Below are 26,864 nucleotides of genomic sequence, written 5' to 3' on the forward strand. Positions count from 1 at the left end.
GGGAGGCGCTCAAAACATTTTAGTGGCATGAGAGAAAAGCATTTTTGGCTGAAACAAAGAATCTACTAGAGGGGACAGCCAAGCTTTAAACCAGGCCTATGTCCAGTTCATGGTCAGTTGATCCAATGGTATTCGAGAAGTCTGCATGTTCTGCTGACTTTAGAGGCTGTCTGCAGCCAAACCCAGTTTGCTGGGTCCTCACAGAAAGAGCCAAAATAGTCTGTCAGTCTGGACTCTGTCCCTGTCTCCGTGAATGAGCCTCAGGACTGGCCAGAGGCAAGAGGGAGACCTGCCTCCCTGACAGCTGTCAGCTGCCCATGGACGTAGCAAACCAACTCAAGTTGCAGCCTGTAACATTCAGACTACTCTGAACCACAGAGGGGAAGTCTTAAAATCCCTCAGATAGTGCCCAAGCCCTGATCTCAGCCTTAAAAATCCCCTGGGGGCACTGGGGCTTGGCTGGACTCCCCTAGGGATGGGTGGGATGGGGGAGCCTGGGGAATTCTTTGGGTTGTGGGAGTGTTGAGGAGATGGTGAGGCTCCAATTCAGACTTTCAGCTGCTTGAAGTGTTTTCTTGCTGGTTGACTGTGTTGATGTCTCAGGGTCCAGGGTGATAGAAGAGGTGACATCTATTTCTTTGTGTCAAGAGAACTGATTAGTGTGCTAGGAATAGACTTCACCAAAAATGAGGGCAAGGCACTAATGTGCGTTAAGAGGCTGCCCAAAATAATGGCTTCTGGCAGTGGAGGTGGGAATTGCAGTCACCTTGGACCATGTGCAAATGGTGTAAATATGCTCAGCCTTGGTTTCCTTCCTTGTTACTGGAAACAACCATGACAACCAAGACAATTAGGAGAATTATGGGAGATGATACATGCAAAGTACCTGGGCCACAGTAGATGTAGAAATATGCATGTTCCACAGTTACCTTTCAAGAACATGCATAGGTGGTGTTCTTTACTCCTGGGCTTGTCTAGGTCCTGGGATTTGGAGACCTGAAAGGAAGTAGTGAGAAATACTCTCCTCCCATCCTTGTGCCTTGACTGCAGCTGGTTCTGACCCCAGACCTTGGAGCCTGAGAATTTTCTGAGGAAGCGAATGCTCCCAGGTATACTAAGTTCCTGAGGCAGGCACCTTAGTCAGATGTGGGAGCTTAAGAAAGTGAAAAATCTGGCCAGGCAAGGTGGCTCATGCCTGTAATCCCAACACTTTGGGAGGCCGAGGCAAGCAGATTACTTGAGGTCAGGAGTTCAAGACCAGCCTGGCCAACATGGTGAAACCCCATGTTTCTACTAAAAATACTACTAAACTAAAATGCATGACTCTACTAAAAATATAAAAATTATCTGGGCGTGGCGGAGCATGCCTGTAATCCCAGCTACTCGTGGGGCTGAGGCAGGATACTTGATTGAACCCAGGAGGCAGAGGTTGCAGTGAGCTGAGATCGCACCACTGCACTCCAGCCTGGGAAACAGAGCGAGACTCTGAAATAAAGAAAGTGAAAATCTCAGAAGCAGTTGGTTGATGGACACTGCATTGCACATTCCTGCCTCCTGAAAGGAAGCAGAGATAAATACTTAGTTAAAAAAAGAGACAGAATCCCCTGAGAGCAACCCAAACAACTCAGAAAAGTAACATGGAAGACTTCATAATTTTCAGTATTAAAAAAGCTTTTAATTTAAGTATATAATGGATAACACAGAAACAGGAATGCTGCATAGGTAATGAGCTTTCATACTTTTGTTTTGGTTGGGAGGTTGGGAACAATGAAGGGAAAGTAAAAATTTGTAGGCCAAATCAGCTTTGGTAAGGAGGGAAGACACATTTTAAAAATCTTTAATTATAGGTAAGCAAGAACTCTCTTCTGTCATACCTTTGTTTATAATGTTGGCAACTATGTTTTCTTTTACTTTATTAATTTGCCTAATAGCTTTTTTAAATGTAATTTGAACTTTTATATTAGACTCAGGGGGTACATGAGCAGGTTTGTTACCTGGGTATATTGTGTGATGCTGAGGTCTGGGGTATGAATGATCCCATCCACCAGGTACTGAGCATAGTACCCAATAGGTAGTTTTTCATCCCTTGCTCCCTTCCTCCCTCTTCCCTCTAGTAGTCCCCAGTTTCTATTGTCCCTTTCTTTGTGTCGATGAGTATGCAATGTTTAGCTTTCACTCATAAATGAGAATGGAGGTATCTAGTTTTCTATTCCTTTGTTAATTCACTTAGGATAATGGCCTCTAGCTGCATTTATGTTGCTGAAAAGTACATGATTTCATTCTTTTTTATGGTTGTGTAGTAGTCCACAGTGTACATGTACTACATTTTCTTTATCCAGTCCATCATTGATGGGCACCTAGATTGATTCCATGTTTTTGCTATTATGAATAGTGCTGCAAGAAACATGTGAGTACATTTTTTTTTGGCAAAACGTTTCTTTTGGGTGTATAATCAGTAATGAGACTGCTAGGTTGAATGGCAGTTCTGTTTCAAGTTCTTTGAGAAATTTCCAGACTGCTTTCTACAGTGGCTGAACTAATTTACATTCCCACCATCAGTGTATAAGTGTTCCCTTTTCCCTGCAGCCTCACCAGCATCTGTTGTTTTTTGACTTTTTAATAATAGACATTCTGACTAGTGTGAAATGGTATCTCATTGTGGTTTTGAACTGTATTTGAATTGAATTGATGATTAGTGATGTGGGGCATTTTCTTCATAGGTTTGTTGGCCACTCGTATGTCTTCTTTCGAGAATTGTCTGTCCATATCTTTTGCCTGTTTTTTAATAGTTGTTTGTTTTTTGTTTTGTTTTTCTGTTTTTTTTTTCTTGTTCAATTGTTTAAGTTCTTTTAAGATTCTAGATATTTGGCCTATGTTGGTTGCATAGTTTGTGAATATTTTCTCCCATTCTGCTGGTTGTCTATTAACTCTGTTCATAGGTTCTTTTGCTGTGTAGAAGCTCTTTAGTATAATTAGGTCCCACTTGTCAATTTTCGTCTTTGTTACAATTGCTTTTGAGGACTTAGTAATAAATTATTTCCCAAGGCTGATGACCAGAATGGTATTTCCTAGGTTTTCTTCTAGAATTCTTATAGTTTGAAGTCTTACATTTAAATATTTAATCTATCTTTAGTTAATTTTTTTATATGGGTCCAGTTTCATTCTTCTGCACATGGTTAACCAGGTATCCCAGTATCATTTATTGAATAGGGAGTCCTTTCTCGTTGCTTATTTTTGTCGACTTTCATCAAAGATCAGATGGCTGTAAGTGTATGACTTTATTTCTGAGTTCTCTATTCTGTTCCATTGGTCTATGTGTCTGTTTTTGTAACAGTACCATACTGTTGTGGTTACTGTAGTTTTATAGTATAGTTTGAAGTCAGAATGTGATACCTTCAGATTTGTTCTTTTTGTTTAGGATTGCTTTGGCTATTCAGGCTCTTATTTAGTTCCATATGAATTTTAGAATAGTTTTTTTCTAGTTCTGTGAAAAGAGACATTGGTAGCTTGATAGGAATAGCAATGAATCTGGAGGTTGCTTTGGGCAGTATGACTGTCTTAATGATATTGATTCTTCCAATCTGTGAGCATGGAATTTTTCTTTTTCTTATTTTGAGACAAGTTTCACTCTGTTACCCAGGCCGGAATGCAGTGGTGTGATCTTAGCTCACTGCAGCTTCGACCTCCCCAGCTCAAGTGATCCTCTTACCTCAGCCTGCTGAGTAGCTGGGATTATGGGTGCATGCCACCATGCCCTGGCTAATTTTTTGCATTTTTAGTAGAGACGGGGTTTCACCATGTTGCCCAGGCTGGTCTCAAACTCCTGGGCTCAAGTGATCCACCTACCTCAGCCTCCCAAAGTGCCGGGATTACAGGTGTGAGCCACCATGCCCAGCTAGGAATGTGTTTCCATTTGTTTCTGTCATCTATGATTTCTTTTAGTGGTGTTTTATAGTCTACCTTCTGGAGATAGTCCACCTCCTTGCTTAGATGCGTTTTTAGGTATTTTATTTTATTTTATTTTTTTCCGCTACTGTAAATGGGATTGCGTTCTTAATTTGGTTCTCATCTTGAATGTTATTGGTGTGTAGAAATGCTACTAATTTTTGTACATTGATTTTGTATCCTGAAGCTTTACTGAAGTCATTTATCAGTTCTAGGAGCCTTTCGGCAGAGTCCTTAGGGTTTTCTAGGTATAGAATCATATCTTCCATGGGGAAAGATAGGTTTCTATAGGCTTGGAGAGTGAGAGTGTTTTAATTTGGAAGTATAGTAGTAGGAGATTTAGGTTAGATGATGAAAAAAATGTCTTTATGTGAATATGGCCATGAAATAGATTTATGATGAGGATACCTATCCTATAATCACATTTTTGGAGCACCTTTCCCTTGGTAGTTAGGGCAGGTGGAAAAATGACCCCCAAAATGTCCATATTCTAATCCCAAGAACCTGTGAATATATTTACCTTACATGGCAAAATAGGCCTTACAGATATGATTAAGTTAAGGACTTTGAGATATGACATTAGCTTCGATTATCCACATGGGTCCAGTTTAATCACGTGGGTTCTCAGGAATGGAGAATCTTTCCAGGCTTGTGTCAGAGGGAGATGTGACTACAGAAAAATGGTTGGAGAGATGCAACATTGTTGGTTTTGAGGGTGGAAGATGGGGCACAAAGCCAAGGAACGTGGTGGCCCCTTGAAGCTGGAAAAGGCAAGGAAATGGATTCTCTCCTACAGCCTCCAGAAAGGAATGCAGCCCTGCCAACACCCTGGTTTTAGCCTAGTTAGACCTGTGTTGTGCTTCTGACCTGCAGAGCTGTAAAATAATAAATTTGTATTGTTTTAAGCTGCCAAGTTTGTGGTAGTTTGTTACTACAAACAGCAATAGGAAACTAATACAGTAGTGGAGAACTGGACTAATGACTGCAGATCTCTGAGAGTGCATCTAGTTCTGGGATTCCTTAATCCAAACTGTCTTATTAAACATTTCCTCCTATATGCATAATCTTCCCATTAGCTTCACATACTTCCAAAGAATGTGACAGCATAAACTACTTAAGTCAAGACAAATAGACTTAATGAGTTGGCTCATCTTGATTTTTATAAACATTTTCTCATTGATCAAAGACAGTCTTTTTTTCCTCCCCTCTGTTCTCTCAGAATAGTCCAGTTCAAACACACTTCTTTTGAAATGAGTTCAAAAGTGTATCCCCTGTACATTGTCAGTGTTTTGTGACCTTAGGAAATTAACTTTCACATGTTACCTTTTAGCTGCCAAGATGGGTCACTGACACCTTAACAGATGAGATTTAATTACAGTGCAAACAAAAATGCACCAATGTGCTACCCAGAGCAAACCAATGCTGGCTGAAGAGGGCTCAGAATGACACTGATTCTGAGAGTCAATTAGTAAGAGGTAAGAACTGAGGGAGTTCAGGGCAGGGAGTCATGCTGACCCAGGTCTCCCTTAGCTATAAACCCCTGGGCTTGTTCTAAGAAGGGATTTCTCTTTAAAAGCAACCATTAGGTGCAAAACATTCTAAAATGATTGTTTTTAAGGATTAAAATGAATATTTATACTCAGAAGATAAAAAGATTTTGAAAAAGTCATTGAGTCTATTCTACTCTTTCCTATAATGTTTTGCTTAACCTGTACTGCCACTCAGAAAGGACAGAGAAGGTGCAGAGATGGATCTACTTTCCAAAGATAAATTAAATTTCCATTTCTCAACAGCTGAGAGAATCATAGTCACAGAACCAAAAATTTTTGCAAACCATGTTCCCTATACCTCTTTTTACCTCAAAACTTTTTGGAAGCCTTAGATAAGAAGATAAATACAAGGCATAGCATTCCATTCTATTCTGTTTCATTCCACTGAATTAAATCCAATTTGTGTTTATTGAGTACCTATTATGAATCAGGTATTGTATCAATAGCTGAGAAGATAAATCAACAAGATACATTTTTTACCCTTAAGGGACTGTTGAGCAGGAAAAACATGTGAGAAAAGTTCAGTTGAGGGATTAGTGCTACAATAATAGGGGTAAATAGAAAGTATAAACGGAGCAGAGAAGAAATGGGTTAATCAACATGGCAAGGAGGATATGCAGGAAGTCTCCTGGAGGAGGTGATCTTTTTATTGGGGTTTCAATTATGATTGATATTTTGACAAGGAACACGTAAGAAAGAATTTTGTATGCAGTGGAAGTAGCTCTCTAGGTGAATTCTTCCCCACCCATGAATAGCTGACTGGAGCACTTCATCGCAGATGGTTTGCTGAGGGGTAGTAAGTATATTAAGCATGAACTTTGTTTCCAGAAGGACCTACATGTGAGTCTTGCCAGCAACTTCCTATATAACCTTTAGAAAGTTTCTTAACCTTTTTGTCAGACACCCTATATAGGAGCCATCCTACTGGCATCAAGTTGATGTCCCTCAAGTTCAGAGATCCCAGAAGAAGGAGCAGACACCCATTTTTGCTGTTCCCCAGCCCCCTTCAGTTGCATCTCCAGGCATTGGGGCAAACCAGATGAATAGGGCCTGAAATGAACCCTCAGCAAACTGTAGCAGCAGCAGAAGGACCTGACCATTGAAAGAAAAACAAACAAACAGAAAGCAACAACAAGGGGGAACAAACAAAACAACAACAACAAAAAAGTCCCTACAGAAACCCCATCAAAGGATCAGTGCCTCAAAGGTCGAAACCAGACAAACTCATGAAGATGAGAATCAATGAAAAAACGCTGAAAACCCCAAAAGCCAAAGTGCCTCTTCTCTTCCAAATGATTGCACTGCCTCTCCAGCAAGGGGACAGAACTGGACGGAGGATGAGATGGACAAATTGACAGAAGTAGGCTTCAGAGGATGGATAATTAAAAAACTCTGCTGAGCTAAAGGAGCATGCTCTCACCCAATGCAAAGAAGCTAAGAACCTTGATAAAAGGTTAGAGAAGCTGCTAACTAGAATAACCAATTTAGAGAGAAAATAAATGACCGGGTGAAGCTGAAAAACACAGCACATGAACTTCGTGAAACATACACAAGTATTAGTAGCTGAATTGACCAAGGAGAAGAAAAGATATTGGAGTTTGAAGACTACCTTGCTGAAATAAGGTATGCAGACAAGATTAGAGAAAAAAGAATGACAAGGAAGGAACAAAGCCTCTGAGAAATATGGGGCTACCTAAAAAGGCCAAACTTATAAAACTGATTGTAGTACCTGAAGGTGATGGGGAGAATGAAAACAAGCTGGAAAACACACTTAAGGATATTATCCGGGTGAACTTCCACAACCTAGCAAGACAGGCCAACATGCAAATTCAGGAAATACAGACAATAGCACTAAGATACCCCACAAGAAGTTCAACCCTAAGATACATAACCATCAGATTCTCCAAGGTTGAAATGAAGGAAAAAATGTAGGTGTCCTGGCCAGAGAGAAAGGCCAGGTCACCTACAAAGGGAAGCCTATCAGACTAAAAGTGGACCTCTCAGCAGAAACCCTACAAGCCAGAAGAGATTGGAGGCCAATATTAAACATTCTTAAAGAAAAGAATTTTCAACCCAGAATTTCATATTCAGCCAAACTAAGCTTCGTAAACGAAGGAGAAATAAAATCGTTTCTGGACAAGCAAATGCTGAGGGATTTCATCACCACCAGGCCTACATTGCAAGAGCTCCTGAAGGAAGCACTAAATATGGAAAGGAAAAACTGGTACCAGCCACCGCAAAAACACACCAAAATATAAAGACCAATGAAACTACGAAGAAACTGCATCAACTAATGCGCAAAATAACCAGATAGCATCATGATGACAGGATCAAATTCACACATACAATACTAACCTTAAATATAAATAGGCTAAATGCCTCAGTTAAAAGACACAGACTGGCAAATTGTGTAGAGTCAAGACCCATCTGTGTGCTGTATTCAGGAGACCCATCTCACATGCAAAGACACACATAGACTCAAAATAAAGGGATGGAGGAATATTTACCAAGCAAATGGAAAGAAAAAAAAAGCAGGGTTACAATTCTAGTCTCTGCTGACACAGAACACAGACTTTAAACCAGCAAAGATAAAACAACAACAACCACAACAACAACAACAAAAAAAAGAAGGGCATTACATAATGGAAAAGGGATAAATGCAACAAGAAGAGCTAACTATCCTAAATATATATGGACCCAATACAGGAACATCTAGATGCATAAAACACGTGCTTAGAGACCTACAAAGAGATTTAGACTCCCACACAATAATAGTGGGAGACTTTAACACCCCACTGTCAATATTAGATAGATCAACGAGACAGAAAATTAACAATGTTATTCAGGACTTGAACTCAACTCTGAATCAAATGGACCTAACAGACATCTACAGAACTCTCCACCCTAAATCAACAGAATGTACATTCTTCTCAGTGACACATGACATTTATTCTTAAATCAGCCACATAATTGGAAGTAAAACACTCCTCAGCAAATGCAAAAGAACTGAAATAGTAACAAAGTCTCTCAGATGACAGTGCAATCAAATTAGAACTCAGGATTAAGAAACTCACTCAAAACCACACAATTACATGGAAATTGAACAACCTGCTCCTGAATGACTCCTGGGCAAATAATAAAATTAAGGCAGAAATCAAGAATTTCTTTGAAACCAATGAGAACAAAGGACAATGTACCAGAATCTCGGGACACAGCTAAAGCAATGTTAAGAGGAAAATTTATAACATTAAATGCCCACATCAGAAAGCTAGAAAGATCTCAAATCAACACCCTAACATCACAATTAAATGAGCTAGAGAAGCAAGAGCAAACTAATCCAAAAGCTAGCAAAAGACAAGAAATAACTAAGATCAGAGCAGAATTGAAGGAGATAGAGACACAAAAAACCCTCCAAAAAAATCAGTGAATTCAGGAGCTGCTTTTTTGAAAAACATTAACAAAATAGATAGACTGCTAGCTAGGCTAATAAAGAAGAAAAGAGAGAGGTATCAAATAGACACAATAAAAAATGATAAAGGGGATATCACCACTGACCCCACAGAAATACAAACTACCATCAGAGAAATAAGCTAGAAAATCTAGAGGAAATGGATAAATTCCTGGACACATACACCTTCCCAAGACTAAACCAGGAAGAAGTTGAATCCCTGAATAGACCATCAAGAAGTTCTGAAATTGAGGCAGTAGTAGCTTACCAACCAAAAAAAGCCCAGGACCAGACAGATTCACAGCTGATTTCTACCAGAGGTACCAAGAAGAGCTGGTACCATTCCTTCTGAAGCTATTCCAAACAATTGAAAAGGAGGGATTCCTCCTTAACTCATTTTATAGAGCCAGCATCATCCTGATACCAAAACCTGGCAGAGGCACAACAAAAAAAGAAAATTTCAGGCCAATATCCGTGATGAATATTGATGCAAAAATTCTCAATAAAATATTGGGAAACCAAATCCAGCATCACACTGAAAAGCTTATCCACTATGATCAAGTGGGCTTCATCCCTGGGGTGCAAGGCTGGTTCAACATATGCAAATCAATAAACGTAATCTATCATGTAAATGGAACCAATGACAAAAACCACATGATTATCTCAATAGATGCAGAAAAGGCCTTTGACAAAATTCAGTACCCCTTCGTGCTAAAAACACTCAATAAACTAGGTACTGATGGAACATATCTCAAAATAATAAGAGTTATTTATGACAAACCCACAGTCAATATCATACTGAATGGGCAAAAGACGGAAGCATTCCCTTTGAAAACTGGCACAAGACAAGGATACCCTCTCTCACCACTCCTATTCAACATAGTATTGGAAGTTCTGGCCAGGGCAATCAGGCACGAGAGAGAAATATAGGGTATTCAAATAGGAAGAGAGGAAGTCAGATTGTCTCTGTTTGCAGATGACATGATTGTATGTTTAGAAAACCCCATTGTCTCAGCCCCCAAAACTCCTTAAGCTGATAAGCAACTTCAGCAAAGTCTCAGGCTACAAAGTCAATGTGCAAACAACACAAGCATTCCTATACAAAAAAATAGACAAACAGAGAGCCAAATCATGAGTGAACTCCCATTCATGGTTGCTACAAAGAGAATAAAATACCTAGGAATACAATGAGGGATGTGAAGAACCTCTTCAAGGAGAATTACCACTGCTCAAGGACATAAGAGAGGACACAAACAAATGGAAAAACATACCATCCTCATGGATAGGAAGAATCAATATTGTGAAAATGGCTGTACTGTCCAAAGTAATTTATAGATTCAACACTATTCCCATCAAATTACCATTGAATTTTTTACAGCATTAAGAAAAACTACTTTAAATTTCATATGGAATCAAAGAAGACCCTGTATATCCAAGACAATCCTAAGCAAAAAGAACAAAGCTGGAGGCATCATGCTACCTGACTTCAAACTATACTACAAGGCTACAGTAACCAAAACAGCATATTACTGGTACCAAAACAGACATATAGACCAATGGAACAGAACAGAGACCTCAGAAATAACACCACACATCTACAACCATCTGATCTTTGACAAGTCAGACGAAAACAAGCAATGGGGAAAGGATCTTCTATTTAATAAATGGTGCTGGGAAAACTGGCTAGGCACATGCAGAAAACTGAAACTGGACCCCTTCCTTACACCTTATATGAAAATTAACTCAAGATGGATTAAAGACTTAAATGTGAAACCCCAAACCATAAAAACCCTAGAAGAAAATCTAGGTAATACCATTCAGGACACAAGCATGGGCAAAGACTTAATGATGAAAACACCAAAAGCGATTGCAACAAAAGCCAAGATTGACAAATGGGATCTGATTAAACGAAAGAGCTTCTGCACAGCAAAATAAACTATCATCAGAGTGAACAGGCAACCTACAGAACGGGAGAAAATTTTTGCAGTTTACCCACCTGACAAAGGTCTAATACCCAGAATTTACAGGGAACTTAAACAAATTTACAAGAAAAAAACAAACAACCCCATCGAAAAATGGGCAAAGGATATGAACAGACACTTCTCAAAATAAGACATTTATGCAGCCAACAAACATGAAAAAAAGCTCAACATCACTGATCATTAGAGAAATGCAAATCAAAACCACAATGAGATACCATCTTATGCCAGTGAGAATGGCGATTATTAAAAAGTCAAGAAATAATAGATGCTGGTGAGGCTGTGGAGAAACAGGAATGCTTTTACACTGTTTGTGGGAGTGTAAATTAGTTCAACCATTGTGCAAGACAGTATGGTGATTCCTCAGGGATCTAGAACCAGAAATATCATTTGACCCAGCAATCCTATTACTGAGTATATATTCAAAGGAGTATAAATCATTCTACTGTAATGACACATGCACGTATATGTTTATTGCAGCACTATTTACAGTAGCAAAGACATGGAACCAACCTAAATGCCCATTAATGATAGACTGGATAAAGAAAATGTGGAGACAAATGTCTACATAAATGACTACAGATTGATATGGTAAGTGCTAGAAGCAGGGATGTGGATGGTATTGTTGAAACCCAGGGAAAGACGTTCAGGAATCACAGTGTGTATTAAACATTTATTATCTTTGTGTGTTGGTCTCTCCTAGGTTTACTTGGAAGAATGGGTCATTGTCCCCATGATTTTATTTTCATGAATGAGGGTCTATGGGAGGGAAAATTTGATACTGCAATTCTTGCAACTCAAAAAGGCACGAAACATGAATGTGTTTGAGTAGAGGCCTTCTCCTAAGATCCTACGGTGGGTTCTGGAAGTTTCTCCCTATCAGATGGTGTGAATGGCTGCAAATGACTTTATAGTCTGGCAAATAGGCACCTGAAGCTGATGAGGCCTTTGTCATAAGGTCCTTTAACGTTTTTCTAATAGCTATTCTCATGGTAATTTTGTCATTTCCATAATATCTCTCTCCTCACTTGGAAATACCTTGAGTCCTATCTTTACTAGAAGTGAAAGTTTCCTACAGGACTCCTCATCAATTCTCTCATTATAAAACGTTTTCATTGGCTGATCAAAAGGATAATTTGGGGGAAGATTTAGGTTTTTTTCTCCCCCTCTAACAAAATAATTATAAACAGTGTTAGACTGCAAGGTGGCCCTTAGTAGTAAAACCGAACCTCTTCTTACTCTGCTCCATAAAGGGAGCCCTTACATCCTATTTGCCTCTGCTGTGTCTAGCATGGTGCCTGCCACCTGGTAAGGGCTCAAACAACAGCAGGTGAAATGGAACAGAATATTGGAGTGGGAGTGAATGCCCTTTGGAACAGGAGTGCCAAAAAGCAATTTTTTTCTTATTTATTTATTTTTGTACATAAATGGGTTCTTTAGTGGTGATTTCTGAGATTTTGGTACACCCATCACCTGAGCCATGTACACTGTACCCAATGTAGTCTACTAAAAAGCAATTTTGAAAGGTAAAATGGAGTTTCTAAAGCTTCACCTGCTGAAAAGTAACCAACCATGGCAAGCTTCTGGTCAATTCAGGGTCCTGGAATGAATCTACCTTTAAACACTAAGGTTATGCTTCAGTGATGCCAAGTAATTGGATTAACTGTTTTGGACTTTTCCTGAATTGGCCTGTTGTGTGCTGTCCATGTGGAGGGAACTGTAGAGTGCTCCTAGTTTCTCTTCAGTTACATAAACTGAGGCTTGAGCCCCTTTCCAGAATATTTCTCAGCTGAGTTGATTCAGTGTGTTACATTATTCTATTTATACAAATACTCTTTCCAAGCAGAAACAACAGACCTGGATTCATTTACAGCCAGGGCACAAATATGTACATCTTTAACAGAATGTCATGTTATTTCAGAGCCAAATCCCACCTTCTGATGTTGACATTGTTCCTTTATAAGTCATGGAAGCTGAGAGCCCATCACCACAGATCTCAATCTGGCCTTTAATTCCAGTCATGCTCTCCAACAGCTAGGGAAAGCATTTAAGGTGAACAGGTGCTCTCAAGAGATGAACTTCTGGTCGTTATTCCTTATGAGAAGATCTAGGGCTTCTCATAAAATAACACCTAGCATTTGTTTTACTTGAAAAGGAGAAAGAAAGCAAAACCAAGTAAAATAGAATACACTTAAAGTAGATAGAACATCTTTGTAGTTGGAGATTCGAGATCAGACTCCTGCCCTAGATGTCTTTCTCTTCATTTCTATACCAAATAGCAACTTACTGTGGATTGGATGACCACCAATGCTATTATTATTATTATATTTCAGTCACACAGCACTAGATATGGGCAAAGTGATTTACAATAATGCTATATGATTAATTAAGAAAAAATGATTCTTTTAAGTGAATTTAATTTTTATCTGGGGAGTATTTGTCTACTGCTCTCTGGTTCACTTAACTCAGGCAGCAAAAATAAATGGCTCATTTTCACTTCTGAATTTGAGTACATTTGTACACGACTCCCATGTTTTAGAATTTAACACTTTGATAAAAAGTAAAAGCCAGAAACAGTTTTTGTGAATTTTTTTTAGCCTTTCATAAAAACATCCCTTCTGCAGTACTTGTAATATTGGTAACTATAGTGAATTTAAATTAGAGAATGAGAAGATAGGCTAGAAAAAAGAAGAGAGTGACTTGAGTTTGAAGCAAATCTTGTCACCTCCACTGCTGCTGTCCTCATCATTCCAGTGGGCAATTAGAATAGCGTAATAAAATAGAATAAGATTGATAGAGGTGATCATATCACACCCACCCCCTTGGTTGAACCTGTTGATGGTTTTCCATCGTTACCCAATGTCTGACATGCAATAAACCTAAAGCAAACTTTAATTGAATTTGCTTGTTGAAATTCTCATTTATAATACCCATAGGTCAAAGGGAAGAAGTTAGGAAGAAAAAAAGACTTTTGATTGATTACTAATGAGGCAGAATATTTTTTTCTATGTCTATTGAACTTTTGTGTGTGTGTGAATTTCCTGTTGTTTCTTATCTATTTTTTTCTGATATGGTGGGTGTGCTTTTTCTTTCTTGGTCTAAACATATATTTATTACACCAGCAGTCCCCAACCTTTTTGGTACTAGGGACCAGTTTTGTGGAAGACAATTTTTCCACAGACCGGGTAAGGGGATCATTTTGGAATGATTAAAGCACATTACATTTATTGTGCACTTTATTTCTATTATTATTATTATATTGTCATATATAATGAAAAAATTATACAACTCACCATAATGTAGAATCAGTGGGAGCCCTGAGCTTGTCTTCCTGAAACTAGACAGTCCCATGTGGGGTGATGGGAGACAGTGACAGATCATCAGGCATTAGATTCTCATAAGGAGCACACAACCTAGATTCCTTGCATGTGCCATTCACAATAGGGTTTGTGCTCCTATGGGAATCTAGGGCGGGTGCTGATCTGACAGGAGGCAGAGCTCAGGTAGTAATGTGAGCAATGAGGAGCAGCTATAAATACAGATGAAGTTTCGCTTACTTGCTGCTCACCTCCTGTTGTGCGGGCCAGTTCCTAATGGTACTGGTCCATGGCCTGGGGCTTGAGGATGCCTCTATTAAACATTTTCTTAAAAACTGTGATGGGTCAGCTCTTAGCTCTCTTGGCTATAAGTATGTGTGTAGTCGCACGGGTGTGCACACACGCACACACACACAGGTGTTCTGTAATCTCTGCTTTGCATCATCATTTCATAAATTGTGCTTAAACTCCTTCAGTAAAGAAGTCCAGAGGTCATATTCTTTTCTTTAAAACTTTGCCTTTCTCTCCATCCCAGACATGAAGTGCACATTAGAGGTACTAGTACTGTGAGAACATTTAGATCTCTTTCACCAATGTAGTCTTAAATATGGGGTTTAGCTGAATTCCTTCACTGAGGTGGTGTAAGCTTTACGCTCTGGAGTGAGCACTGTCCCCTCTGTTGGGAATCCATTCCTGGGTCTACACTCTGCCCATTGGCCCTATCTGCAGTCTGCCCCACTTTCCCATCTGCCCTACATGAAGCTGGTAATAAAAGACCTGAGAAGGAATTGATGTTTAACAGATGCATTAAAGAGCATTTACTGTGCCCTCATCATTGGGCAACTTAAGGATAAGACCTGATCCTGACTACTGGGAGCTTGACTTAGTTGGGCAGTTGAGCTACAGGGGCTTCAGTTATGAAAAAAATACAAGGCCATATATACTTATGAAATTGAGGGGATGGTTCAGATAACAAGTGCTATAGGAATCTAAGAAAGGAGAGAGCGGTGGGGGCTGAAAGGATGAAGTACTGTGGAGACAATGGGACTGACTTGGGATTTAAGGAGTGGCTAGTTTGGATTGTGAAGATGTTCCAAGCAAGAGGAAATAGGATTTTTGTTGCAGAGAATGGGTAGTTAAGGTGAACACATTGGGCAGCTCTGGTTATCACCTGACCTCAGGGCCAGGTGAAGCCTGGGCTCCAGGCTGAGGACCTGCTGGGGGCTTCTGAATAGGACCATGAGATAAATGTTTCAGGAGGATGACTCTGCCTGCAGCATGGAAGGAGGAGCAATGAGGTTCCATGAGCCTAGATGGAAGGAGAGCCTTAACCTGTGCCCAGCAGTCCAGCTGTGGTGTTGGAGGAGGGCTGCATCTGAGCGGGGCAGTGAGAGTGGACAGACTTGGCCAGATAAGGGACTTGATAGCTGATTAGACATGGGTCACAAGTTGAAAACTTGACTCTGGTGGAGTCAGTGACCATGATATGCAAAGCAGGAGGGAACTCTTTCTCTGGTCTTTGGTGAAAGAATGAAGGCTGGTGCAATGTTAAAGCTTTGAGGGAGGGTGAGCCCTGGTCCCTCGAATGTCACTACTACTGAGATATCATGCAGGCTGCTGCTGAATCTTCCCTTGTTCCTGACTGCCTCATTCCTGACCACAGGTGTTGTCAGGGCATCTGTCTTTCAGCCACTTCCTTCTCATGATCACATCGGCACTGTTGGTTCTTATTATGCAGACATTGTTGTTCGGCTGTGATGCCATCTTGGATTGCAGGAGATTTCGTTAGGGTGTCAAAGGGCCTGTTCACTCTGTGCCACACCTGGATACACTAATTTGTCTTGCTCCTGCCCTGCTTTGCTAGCAGGTGTGTGTATGTGTGTGTGTGTGTACGCGTGCGTGTGTGTGTTGAAGGACTTATCAGCCTACACATAGCACATGGCTGTTTCTTTCCTGGGCATTAGAAATTCTACATTACTTTGCTGTTTTCCCAGGTTTCTGTCCAAGAAGGGCCTAGTGTCTCTTTGCTCTGTTTTTACAATGTATCATCATATTTCACACCCTCCCTAACACACACACACACAATACATACATGCTTTTTACTTCTGTATGTCCCCTTCGGTTCTTACTTTATCTCATGTAAGAGGATCTTTACCTAATCTTGGGGTAGAATGTGTGGGGGAAGGCATTGCTTTACTTGTCAGCTCATCTTTCCAATTATTCTATCTATGTCAGGGATGAGGCATTTGGAGTCAAACACTGACTCCTGTGTTTTCTACTTTATGCTGTGTCATTTGGTCACTGAGGTAATTAATACCACATGAGTAAGAGTAGGAGTAATAAGAAATATTAGAAAAAAACTAAGAATTCGATATATGAAACAAATTTGAAAATGGGAGTGCATCCTGCTCTTTTTTTTTTTTTTTTCCAGTGGGAAATAACTTTTATTGAGACCCCGCCAGCTGCAAAATCTGTTCCTGGCATTAAGCTCATTCTTCCTTTGCAATTCGGTCTTTCTTGAGTGGTCCCATGAATGCTTTCTCCTCCTCCATGGTTTGGAAGCGGCCATGGCCAAACTTGGAGGTAGTGTCAATGAACTTAAGGTCAATCTTCTCCAGAGCCCACTGCTTCATCTGCACCAGCAAGGACTTGCGGAGGGTGAGTACCCACTTCTTGGTTCCCATCACACAGCCTTTCAGCATGACAAAGTCATTGGTCACTTCACCATAGTGGACAAAGCCACCTAGAGGGTTGATGCTCTTGTCAGACAGGTCATAGTCAGTGGAGGCATTGTTCTTGATCAGCTTGCCATCCTTGATAAGGTAGCCCTGGCCAATCTTATAGATCTTCTTGTTGATCTCAGTGCAATGATGGTAGCCTTTCTGCCCAACGCGTGCCACAGAAAAGGCCACATGAGCAGGAGGCCACGCCCTAATACAGGCCACCTTGCTCAGGCCTCGGTGGGTCTTGCAGGGCAGCTTCTTGGTGTGCAAAGACTGGTGACCCCTCTGTAGTCTTTGCCCTTGGTCACCCCGATGACGCCGATCATCTCATCCTGCCCAAACGCTTGGTTCACAGGTACCTGCTGCTCGAGCCTCTCACAGGTCCAGTACAGCTTCTCGGCCATGGTGCCTCCATTCACCTGGATCTCCATCAGGTGGGCCTCCTTCTGGCGCAGAGGAAGCAGGTGCATCTGGGTGTGGGCAATGACACGGATAACTTGGCAGTACTTCTTCATGCTGCTGAAGTCCTTCTCCAGCTGCTTCTTGCCATCCTCATCCATTTCTTGCAGTACTTGGTAAAGGCCTTCTTCTTAGATTTATGCCAGTTCTTATAGAAACACCTCTTGCATTCATCACTGTTGTGCTCAGCGAAGACAGTCCTGAAGGTCCGGAGGCCTCGAGGGGTTTCCATGTAGCCCACAATGCCCACAGACACCATGGGTGTCGTCTCCACAACGGTCACAGCCTCCACCACCTCCTTCTTGTTCACCTTGGATCCTGGCCTGTCGACTTCCTGCACGATGTGGGTCATGCCAGCCTTGTATCCCAGGAAGGCTGTGAGGTGGACCGGCTTGGACGGGTCATCCTTAGGGAAGCTCTTCACCTTCCCACGATGCCTGCTGCTGCACTTCTGAGGCAGGAAACCAAGGGACCCATGTCTGGGAGCGGAGAACTTTCTGTGAGACATCACACCATCAAATCCCGCCGGTAGAGCCCTGCTCTTTTACTTAAAATTGTGTTTTCACCATTTTCCTATTTTGTTATGTACTTTTCAAAAACATAGTTTTAAATGGCGGCATCATTTATTTAACAACCCTTCTATTGTTGGAATTAAGTTTTCCCAAGATTTCTCTTTTTGAATTTCAAACAACTTAGGGATGAAAAACAGTGTGCATAAGTCTTTGAGTACCCTTCTTTTTATTTCCTTAATAAGAATTCCTAAGGGGGAATTACTGAGTCAAAGCAAATGAACATTTAAAGGACTCTTGATAATTGTGTCCAAATTGCCCTGCAGATAAGTCGTTGCAAACACTTCAAACTGCAGCACTTATTTATCCATGTTGTTAGCAGCCTTATTACTTTGAACATCATCATTTATAGGAGCTTTTCCATTTGAGAGTTCATCTTTCCATGTAGTCTTAACTTGAAAGTCTTTATTTGTAGTGAGGTTCTCTTAGTCTGTTTTCTTTCTAAATTTTTATTTAATTTTTTTTTTTTTTTAATAGACATGGGCTTTTGCCATGTTGCCCAGGGTGATTTCAATCAAGCAATCCTCCCGCCTTGGCCTCCCAAAGTGCTGGGATTACAGGTGTGAGTCATTATGCCTGGCTCCAGTCTGTCTTCTGTTATTATAATATAACACTTGAAGACTAGGAAGTTTATAATGGAAAGAGGCTTATTTAGCTCACAGTTCTGGAAACCGGGAGGTCCAAGATCAGGCGACTGAATCTGGTCCGCTTCTGGTGAGGATCTTGTACTGCCTTATAACACGGCAGGGAAGTAGAAGGGGAAGTGGGCAAGAACGGAAGGGATATTAGGTCTTAATGACCAAATCACCTCTTAGAGGCCCCACCTCCCAACATTGCCACACTGGGGACCCAATTTCCAACACATGAATTCTGGGGACACACTCAAACCATAGCAGAGGTTGAATATTCAAAAAAATAGTTTGGAAGCTTCCTAGAGAAGTTGAACTGGTGTGGATCTGTAAAAGGAGAGCCTTGACAGCCTTGGGAAGGGATTATCATCCATGCTCAGGAAGACAGATGGGAATATGGGATGAGGAATGGGAAGATGAGAACTTGGACAAGATGGTAAGGTGGGGGATCTTCCTAGGAGGAGGGGACTGAATCAGGACATCTAGTGCCCCTGAAACCTTCAACTACTCAGGAACCTCAGTATGATCACATTCACTTTTATTTGTAGCCATCATATTTAAAAAAAAGTTCTCTTTTTTTTTTCCCTAAGTAAACTAGAAGACAGAAAAGCTGTAAGGCTGACATATAGCATATTCCAAGTGGGACCCATTTGCTGGCTAAGCAGTAGATCAGCACAAATTATGAGCATTTAGACATGTGTTAACCTACTAATTGAGGGTTGGGGGACACTAGATGATGAGGCCTCTAGTAGATGCCCTTGATCTGCCCCCTCCTGATTCCTGAAACACCAATTAACACTCTCAGTCAATACTAGAAAACATATGGTGAAGATAAACACTACCCCATAAAGAGTATCACCCTGGCTTGTCACAGAACATTAACTGACCCATACTGGCACCCCTACGGGGGTGGCAGCAGCAAATTGTAATGGAAAAGTTGCTGTTTTCCTATTTAACTTTCTGTTTGTGAGAAAGGCCCTCTTGACATCTAAGAACAATATAAGAAAGTTGTGCACATGTGGGCGTATGTGTGAGTGTGTGTTGGGTCTTTTGTGGTCTACCTCATTCTCATTCTCACTCACTTGTGATGATCTTATGATCTGACTGTTGCTGTTTCGGTATAAGGTCAGCCTAATTGCAAAGGTGGTTTGAGCAATGAATACATAATGTATTTAAGAAGTCATCCAAGTAACTTTCCAAATAAAATCTGAAATTTTATCATTGGTAAGTCATCTCTTTATGTATGTCAAGTGTTGACCCTTTCTCCAGGAGCTCCTATGCCATGGGAGGGACATGAGAAGTCCCTTAGTATAGACAAATTCATCACTTCATACTCTTTCCTGAAAGGAGAGATGGAGCCACCTTAGAGGCAGGGGATTCTGGTAGTCTCAACTGCCTGGACAGCAGTGCTAATATCCTAACTGAGAGCTTCTGTAGGGAATGTTCTCTACCCTGTGGCCCTTCCTGCTCCATCCTGGGCCAGTGCCTCCCAGGACTCTGGGACTTTGCTTCCCCTGCTCTGCATGCTTGTGGTAGGCAGAATAATGGCCCACAAGTATGTCTATGTCCTAATCTCTGGAATCTGTGAATATGTTAGGTTATATGACAAAATAAATTATAGTTGTAGATGGATTAAGGTTGATAATTAACTGAACTTGAAATGGGAAGATTATATAAGTTGAGTATCACTTATCTGAAATGCTTGCAACCAAAAGTGTTTCAGATTTCAGAATATTTGAATTTATACTCACTGGATGAGCATCCTAAATCTGAAAACTTGAAATTCAAAATGCTCCAATGAGCATTTCATTTGAGTGTCACATTGGGACTCACAAAGTTTCAGGTTTTAGAGCATTTTGGATTTCAGATTTTTTAGATTTGGGATGCCTAACCTGTACTGAATTATGTAGGTAGGTTCAGTGTAATCATGCGTCCTTATAAGTAGAAGAAGGAGGCAGAAGAGAGAGAGCACCAGAGTGTGAGAAGGAGTTGGCTTGATATTGTTGGCTTTGAAGATGATGAAATAGTGTCATAAGCCCAGGGATGCTGGTGGCCTCTAGGAGCTGGAAAAGGCAAAGAAATGGATTTTCCCCTAGTGCCTCCAGAAGGAATACACTTCTGCTGACACCTTGAGTTTAGCTTAGTGAGACCCATTTTAAGCCTCTGAAATTCAGAACTTTAAGATAATTCAACCACAACTGTTTGTGGTTGATTTGTTACAGCAGCAATGGAAACTAATATAAAGCCCAAGTTGTCTGGCCCTGAGCCTGGGAGCCCAGTAAGGACATTGTCTGAACCCCCACCAAGCTTAAGGTTGTGGTTAGTCTCTAGGATGATGTGTACTGGTTATTTAGTAGAAGTTTTAACTGCTAGGACTGAGATGTCTCAGAAGGTGCTGCAGAATGCTTCTCAACTGGCCCAACTAGGTTGGTAAGGGGACGAGAAAGATGCACGTTTGATACTCTGAGACCTGAAGCATTTTCTGTCCCCCTTTAAATAATTAAAACCTACTGTCCACTAAAATTCTCCTTGTGTTCCTGTTCATCTTAGGCAGTTACTCCAGGAGAGTTGTGCTTCTCAGAACATGAAGAAATATGAACAAGGTTTTTGTCTTCAAAGCATTGGCTGACCATAAACATGTAGTCATTCACTTATTTATACAATGCATATTAACTTAAAGTTTTCGTTGTGTAAGTTGGCATGAGAATGCATTTCCTCTGCTTAGAAATGTAAACCTGTGGGAAGGTTGAAAGCAAGGACATTGGTCCATTTGTTCTTTTATTTATTAACTTGGGGTGGGCACCTATATGTGCTAGACAGTAGGCTAGGCTCATGGATACAGTGTTGACAGACTTTATGAAAATGACTTTATAATTTTAGTGGTGTTGAGTTCCATGAGGATGTAGTACTAGGTACTATGAGAATGTGTAATGGGCCTATTCAATGGTGGTTCAGTGTTTGGTTGGAGAGTGCGTTACAAGAAATAATAATAATATATTATCTGTGCTGGGGTGGTGGGCTGATTGAGAGCCATTGGAAGTTTTCAAAGCAGCTCAGGAAATGGGAACCTTGGGGAAAGTGGAGAGCTGAATAAAGTCTGGCTGGTCTTATTTCCAAGGAAGAGAGATAATCCTGTTGGGGGAGAGATCAAGCCAGGTTTTGACACCCAATACTTGTTCCTCTAACACCATTTCCTGCAGAACTCTGGGTAAAAGAAAAAATGGACACTTTTGGACATTGGAATCAGTCTTTAAAATGAGATAGATCATTTATTGCAAAGGGTTGTCTTCCCTTGAAAGGAATTTAGTATTCTGGGAACGTTTAGTTTGAGACAGAACTTTGAGTGCAGCCACAAGAGCAAACCAATATTTACTCTTAGGGCCAGAAGAGCCAAATTATTTTTTAAAATGAGTTTACTTTTTTTCAGGTGACACAATAATGGTGCAAGTGTAAGACAGAAGCATATTGAACAACGGGATGGGGCTATAAAAGCAAAGGGTCAGATTGCAACAATGTCCTAGGACACGGACCATAGGAGGGCAACTCCAGAGTGCTTAAAATGGAGTTGCTTGGGTAATGTGCCAAGGAAGTATCTGTGAGTCATCCTACTTCTGTTTCCAAAATAGACTCACTGACCTGATTTAAGAGGCATTAAAAGGGATGAAGTTGACATTTGCAAATACATTTAACTTATTTGTCTTGCAGGCAGGGAACATGTTGGGACAACTTTCAACTGCATAATGTGTGGTCCAGGAGCTTTGATCTCTTTATGCTTTCTTTATATTGAGAAAAAGCTTTGAAGTATCCTGCAACTATGAATACAGTAGACACCTGTTGTAATGGGTTGCTGTGAAATTGATTTGGCTCTACCAAGGGTCAACTCCCATCTCCTGATGAAACCCTCATGTGCTTTAAAAGCCTTTTTCCTCATAGTAACTTAAGAATGTTAGTCATACTTCCTATTTTCAGCCCAGGGAGGGTTATTTACCATTTTAATTTTTCTTTTCGGTCATTGATTAGATAGGGTATCTGTTCAAGAATGGCTGTCACATTGGCCAGTACAAGTGGAGGTGACATGATTCTCATGCATTTACTTCTGGATAACTGTTTTTCAGTTGAAAATGAACTTTTGAGTGGTGCTGGTGATTTTGATGATGCCTTTTCTTATGACTATTCTGTTGAGTAGGGAAACAAAAGCAAAAACTAAAAGTAGTCTTGGCTTTATATTATCCATAGATCATTGATAGGTTAAGTTTGATTTAACTTAATGCTTTAGAGCACATGAGAAACAAATCTTGTGTTTGATCAGCTGAGTCTCTCTTTCTGAGCTCATTGCCTAGGTTTTCTAATTGGACAAAGAATTGGGCAACTTTATAGCTCTGGCAATTCCACCTTTGCCATGTGTTGGGACTCAGAGCCAAGAGTCCCTGAAGAGGGATGGTATGCACCTGTTGGTCACTGTAACTCCTAGCTATTCCTCAGGGGACAGAACAGAGTTGTAGAACATATTTGTGCTTCTGCCAAACAAACATAACGTTCCTTTCGCTCCTCCTTCCTTTCCTGCCTCCTTCACATTGTATTCCTTTCATATTCCCAGGCTTCTTGTCATGTGGCATTAATATCTAAGTGGTAGAGATGGGTAACTAAGAACGGAGTACTCATGTTACCATGCTTGTGCACCCCTTCTGCACTGGGAGGGCTCTGCGTGGGATATGGGACTTTGCCTAGGTTTTGCCAAACCCTTGTCAAACATTTTGCAAAACCCTTACCAATGGGGTGGGTCATGAGGACCCAGTGGATTTTACATCTTCTGGGTGAGTCTAATTCTCTATAGCTTGGTGCTAGGTTTGGGGGCAGGGTGGGCAAAAGCATGGCCTAGGCATCGAGTATGTCTCCTGTGGTGGGGAGAGGTGGTGTCTTTATGTTTTGGGGAGTGTTGCTTTAGACTTAAACAATGAGTACCGGAACTCCAACTGTGAGACACTGGTCTTTAATAAATGCAAAATAATCTCTCACTGGAATAACTTTCACTTCAGGAAGATCAGTTTTCAGTCCGAAACTCATTCATAGTGCTCCTTTAATGAGAAAAATAGTGACCTGGGATGAGGAAAGTCTGTTTAGAGCACAAATAGCTATTATTACAATTTTAGATAACCCAGTCTAACAGAAGGCCATGTGATTGAAAGGACAGATGATAAAATCTAAATATGAGTAAAGCCTGAGAATACACCCTTTCTTCTAATGCTGACTGTCTAGTTGTGTTTGTTATCTAACCCTGTAATTAGGATGGCATTCAGAAAATATGAGAAAAGTTGGTATTCTTTTCATAACCCCCAAATCTTTGCATTGCTGCATGAAACTTTTGGCTTCAGCTTTTCCCTGTTCATTAACCATGCCAAAATTTTTAATCTAACACCACTGTTAAAGAGTGGCAGGCTTCCAGGGAAATATATCAGCCAGGCTTATTAATTTCATGCCAAGTGCTGGAGGCGTGAATGTAGAGAACGCTGTTTGACTTTGGATAATAGGAATCAGGCAGCTTAAAGGCAAGGGATAAAGATCAGGAGCCCTGCGTCTCAGGAGGAGGAGCAGGTGCAGGCTTCAAGCAAGGCCTTCAGGCCCAAAGGGGCAGCCCATGCTTAAAACAATCTGCAGTGCTGTTTTTTTTTTTTTTTTTTTTTTTTAATTTGGCGTGTGCCTCTCACAGCTTAACAGACCGCTGCTCCACAAAGAGGGGTAAACAGAGAAAGGGAAATTAAAAAGGGAAGTCCCCAGGTAGACAAAAACAAATTAGGGCAAACAAATTACACAGAGTCAACAAATAAACAAGGGAACATCTGTGAATATATTTCTTGGATTTTCTGATTCTGAATGCAACCTGAGAGATGGTAGAGGGAGGTGAGGGGTATAATCTAGAGCAACGTCCTCTTTGGAGGGAATGAGCAAGCTGAACACAAAAAGAGCAAGAGATACCTGAAGTGGAACTCTCGCCAGTGTGCTGCGGGAGGAGGTCAGAAGCTCTCCAGGTGGCGTGACCGGCCGCAGCTACATGAGCTGGTCTTCCTGCTTCCCCTGCTGCACCCTCTGTCTGTAACCCAACCATGCCTTGAAGGGTGGTTGGTGCCATGGGTTCTGCCAACCATCACATAGGAAAGGGCTTTGGAAATATAAAGAGGTAGCAGTCCATTCATATAAGCAAACAAAATAAAGCTAGCAACATTCCAATAGAGGATGTATGTGCACCTTATCCATTTTTCACATCTGTTCCCAGTGGGTAAACTTAGCTCTTCCAGCCACTAGACATTTGCCAGGTGTTGCCTGGATGTTGGAAAACATTTAAGCTGTACCTTCTGGCCGTTTGGTTGCTGCTGACACAATTTCCCTTTTACCCTGAGGCTGTTGAGATGATTTCAAGGTTTTGAAGGAAGTTCAGCATATTGCATACTGTTAACCAAAGGCATAACTGCATTTAGAAACAGATGAAAAGAGTAGGAATTGGTTTACAACATCTTCCGTGGATCCTCTCTCACTGTGGAATGTGGGCAAATATAATAAGGAAGTGAAGAAATGATAAGTATTTGATTTATTCACTACATACACTCAAATGATACTCAGATAATTTCTAAATTTTTTCCTTTGGATTCTTTAAGCTTCATGAAGTGTGCAGTTGTTTAGGGTCTAAACTGTTCTTTTCTAATCTAATTGTTGTGCTAAGTGCCCTATCACTCCTGCTGCCTTGAGCCTTCATCATGCAGATGATAACCTACTAGAAACACCCAACGAAGTGGGAAACTTTTTGTGTATGTGTAAATGCAAGAGTGAAATAAGCCCACAATTCTCCCCCTATTCCTCACTTACATATTTTTGGTTTATTGCTTATTCCTAAATGGGATACAACAAGTAAGCTGTGCAATAGAAGAATTATGCTAGATGTGATCAATGTGCAAATCTAAGAACAATACAATGATGTTAGACAACTACATTAGAAAGAGGTCAGCACTTAGGATTTGGTCTATGAAGCTAACAGTGTAGGGAATAACAGTAAGCAGAAAGGTAATACTAATCAGTAACTCTTGGAATCAGTGGTTGAGACACCCAGGCACATTTCCTGGCCGAGGTGGGCATATTTGGTGAACTTTATTGAATTATTTGACTTCTGTTTGCCGATTTGTAAAATGAGTGTAACCATGTTTTTTTAGTCCTTCAAGAAATGGTAGGAAGTACAGCCAGTGTCTATGAGATGCTTTCAGTTCTGGACAGAAATTATCAATAAAAATGCTAACCTCCATTTATTATTAATTCTCAAGTCACAGTGTTGCAAGGGGCCTTGTGAGGTCAACCTGTTCTCACCCCATTTGCAGTGCTTGTTATTTGGAATCCTAGAGAAACACAATGATGGATTATTCCAAATTTCTTTGTGTCAGATGAGGTACCCAATTACTATCAAAGCCCCACTAAAAGCTCATTGTAGATGCAGGAAATCAATATCATCAAATATTTTTTGGGTGTCTACTGGGTGCTCTGTGTTTCATTTGTAACTATTTGCTGTGATTTAGAGTTAAGATCTACAGACTCCTCCTGGCATATTTAGTAACTTTTCTCCCCATTCAGTTTAGAGAAAAATATTTAAATTTCTTTTATAAGCTCAACATGCCTCTCGGGAACGAATTTGTAAGAAATTTGTAAGGAATCCATGTTTCATGCCAATTCTGGAGAGAAGGCATAGAAAAATCTCCATAGAATAAAATACGACTTCAAAGGCTACTGCTACAGTAAACCTAAAAGGATAAACAGAATATGGTTTGTAATACTGTTACTATTTCACTTACTTGAGAAACCAAATTCGACCTTAAATGACTGTATTTGTTGTCTCATAAGTCTTATAATTATTTTACTGTAATTATGTTTCTAAAAACTTTCTGAGAGGCCTTGATACCAATCTGCTTACTCTGCTTGATGATGTAACCAAACCAGCACTAAGCACATGCTACATACTTTCCATATCCCTCTACAACACTAGAGGTTATAGACAACTACAAGTTTAATATGAATCATGGTGTACTTAGGGGGAGTCTGTTTCTTGGGATTTCAAATCATTCTGATGATTTTGGCAATCAGCATATTTAGTACCTCTTTTTATCTAATTTTTCTGGATACTTCGTGCCTATGAACTTAAGTTATTTTCTTCCATTACATCAATTTAAAATTTATAAATTAGAGCTGGAGGAAACTAGCAATGGTCCTT

The 26,864-nt window shown here is 40.5% G+C and overlaps 1 pseudogene; it reads right to left on the reverse strand.

The window, feature by feature from the left end:
* Window positions 1-16,728: 16,728 nt before the first annotated feature.
* On the reverse strand, window positions 16,729-17,929 carry LOC104665773 (annotated as a pseudogene).
* Between the last annotated feature and the right edge of the window lie 8,935 nt (window positions 17,930-26,864).

This window comes from Rhinopithecus roxellana, chromosome 4 (genome assembly GCF_007565055.1).
Source record: "Rhinopithecus roxellana isolate Shanxi Qingling chromosome 4, ASM756505v1, whole genome shotgun sequence".
Lineage (NCBI taxonomy): Eukaryota > Metazoa > Chordata > Mammalia > Primates > Cercopithecidae > Rhinopithecus > Rhinopithecus roxellana.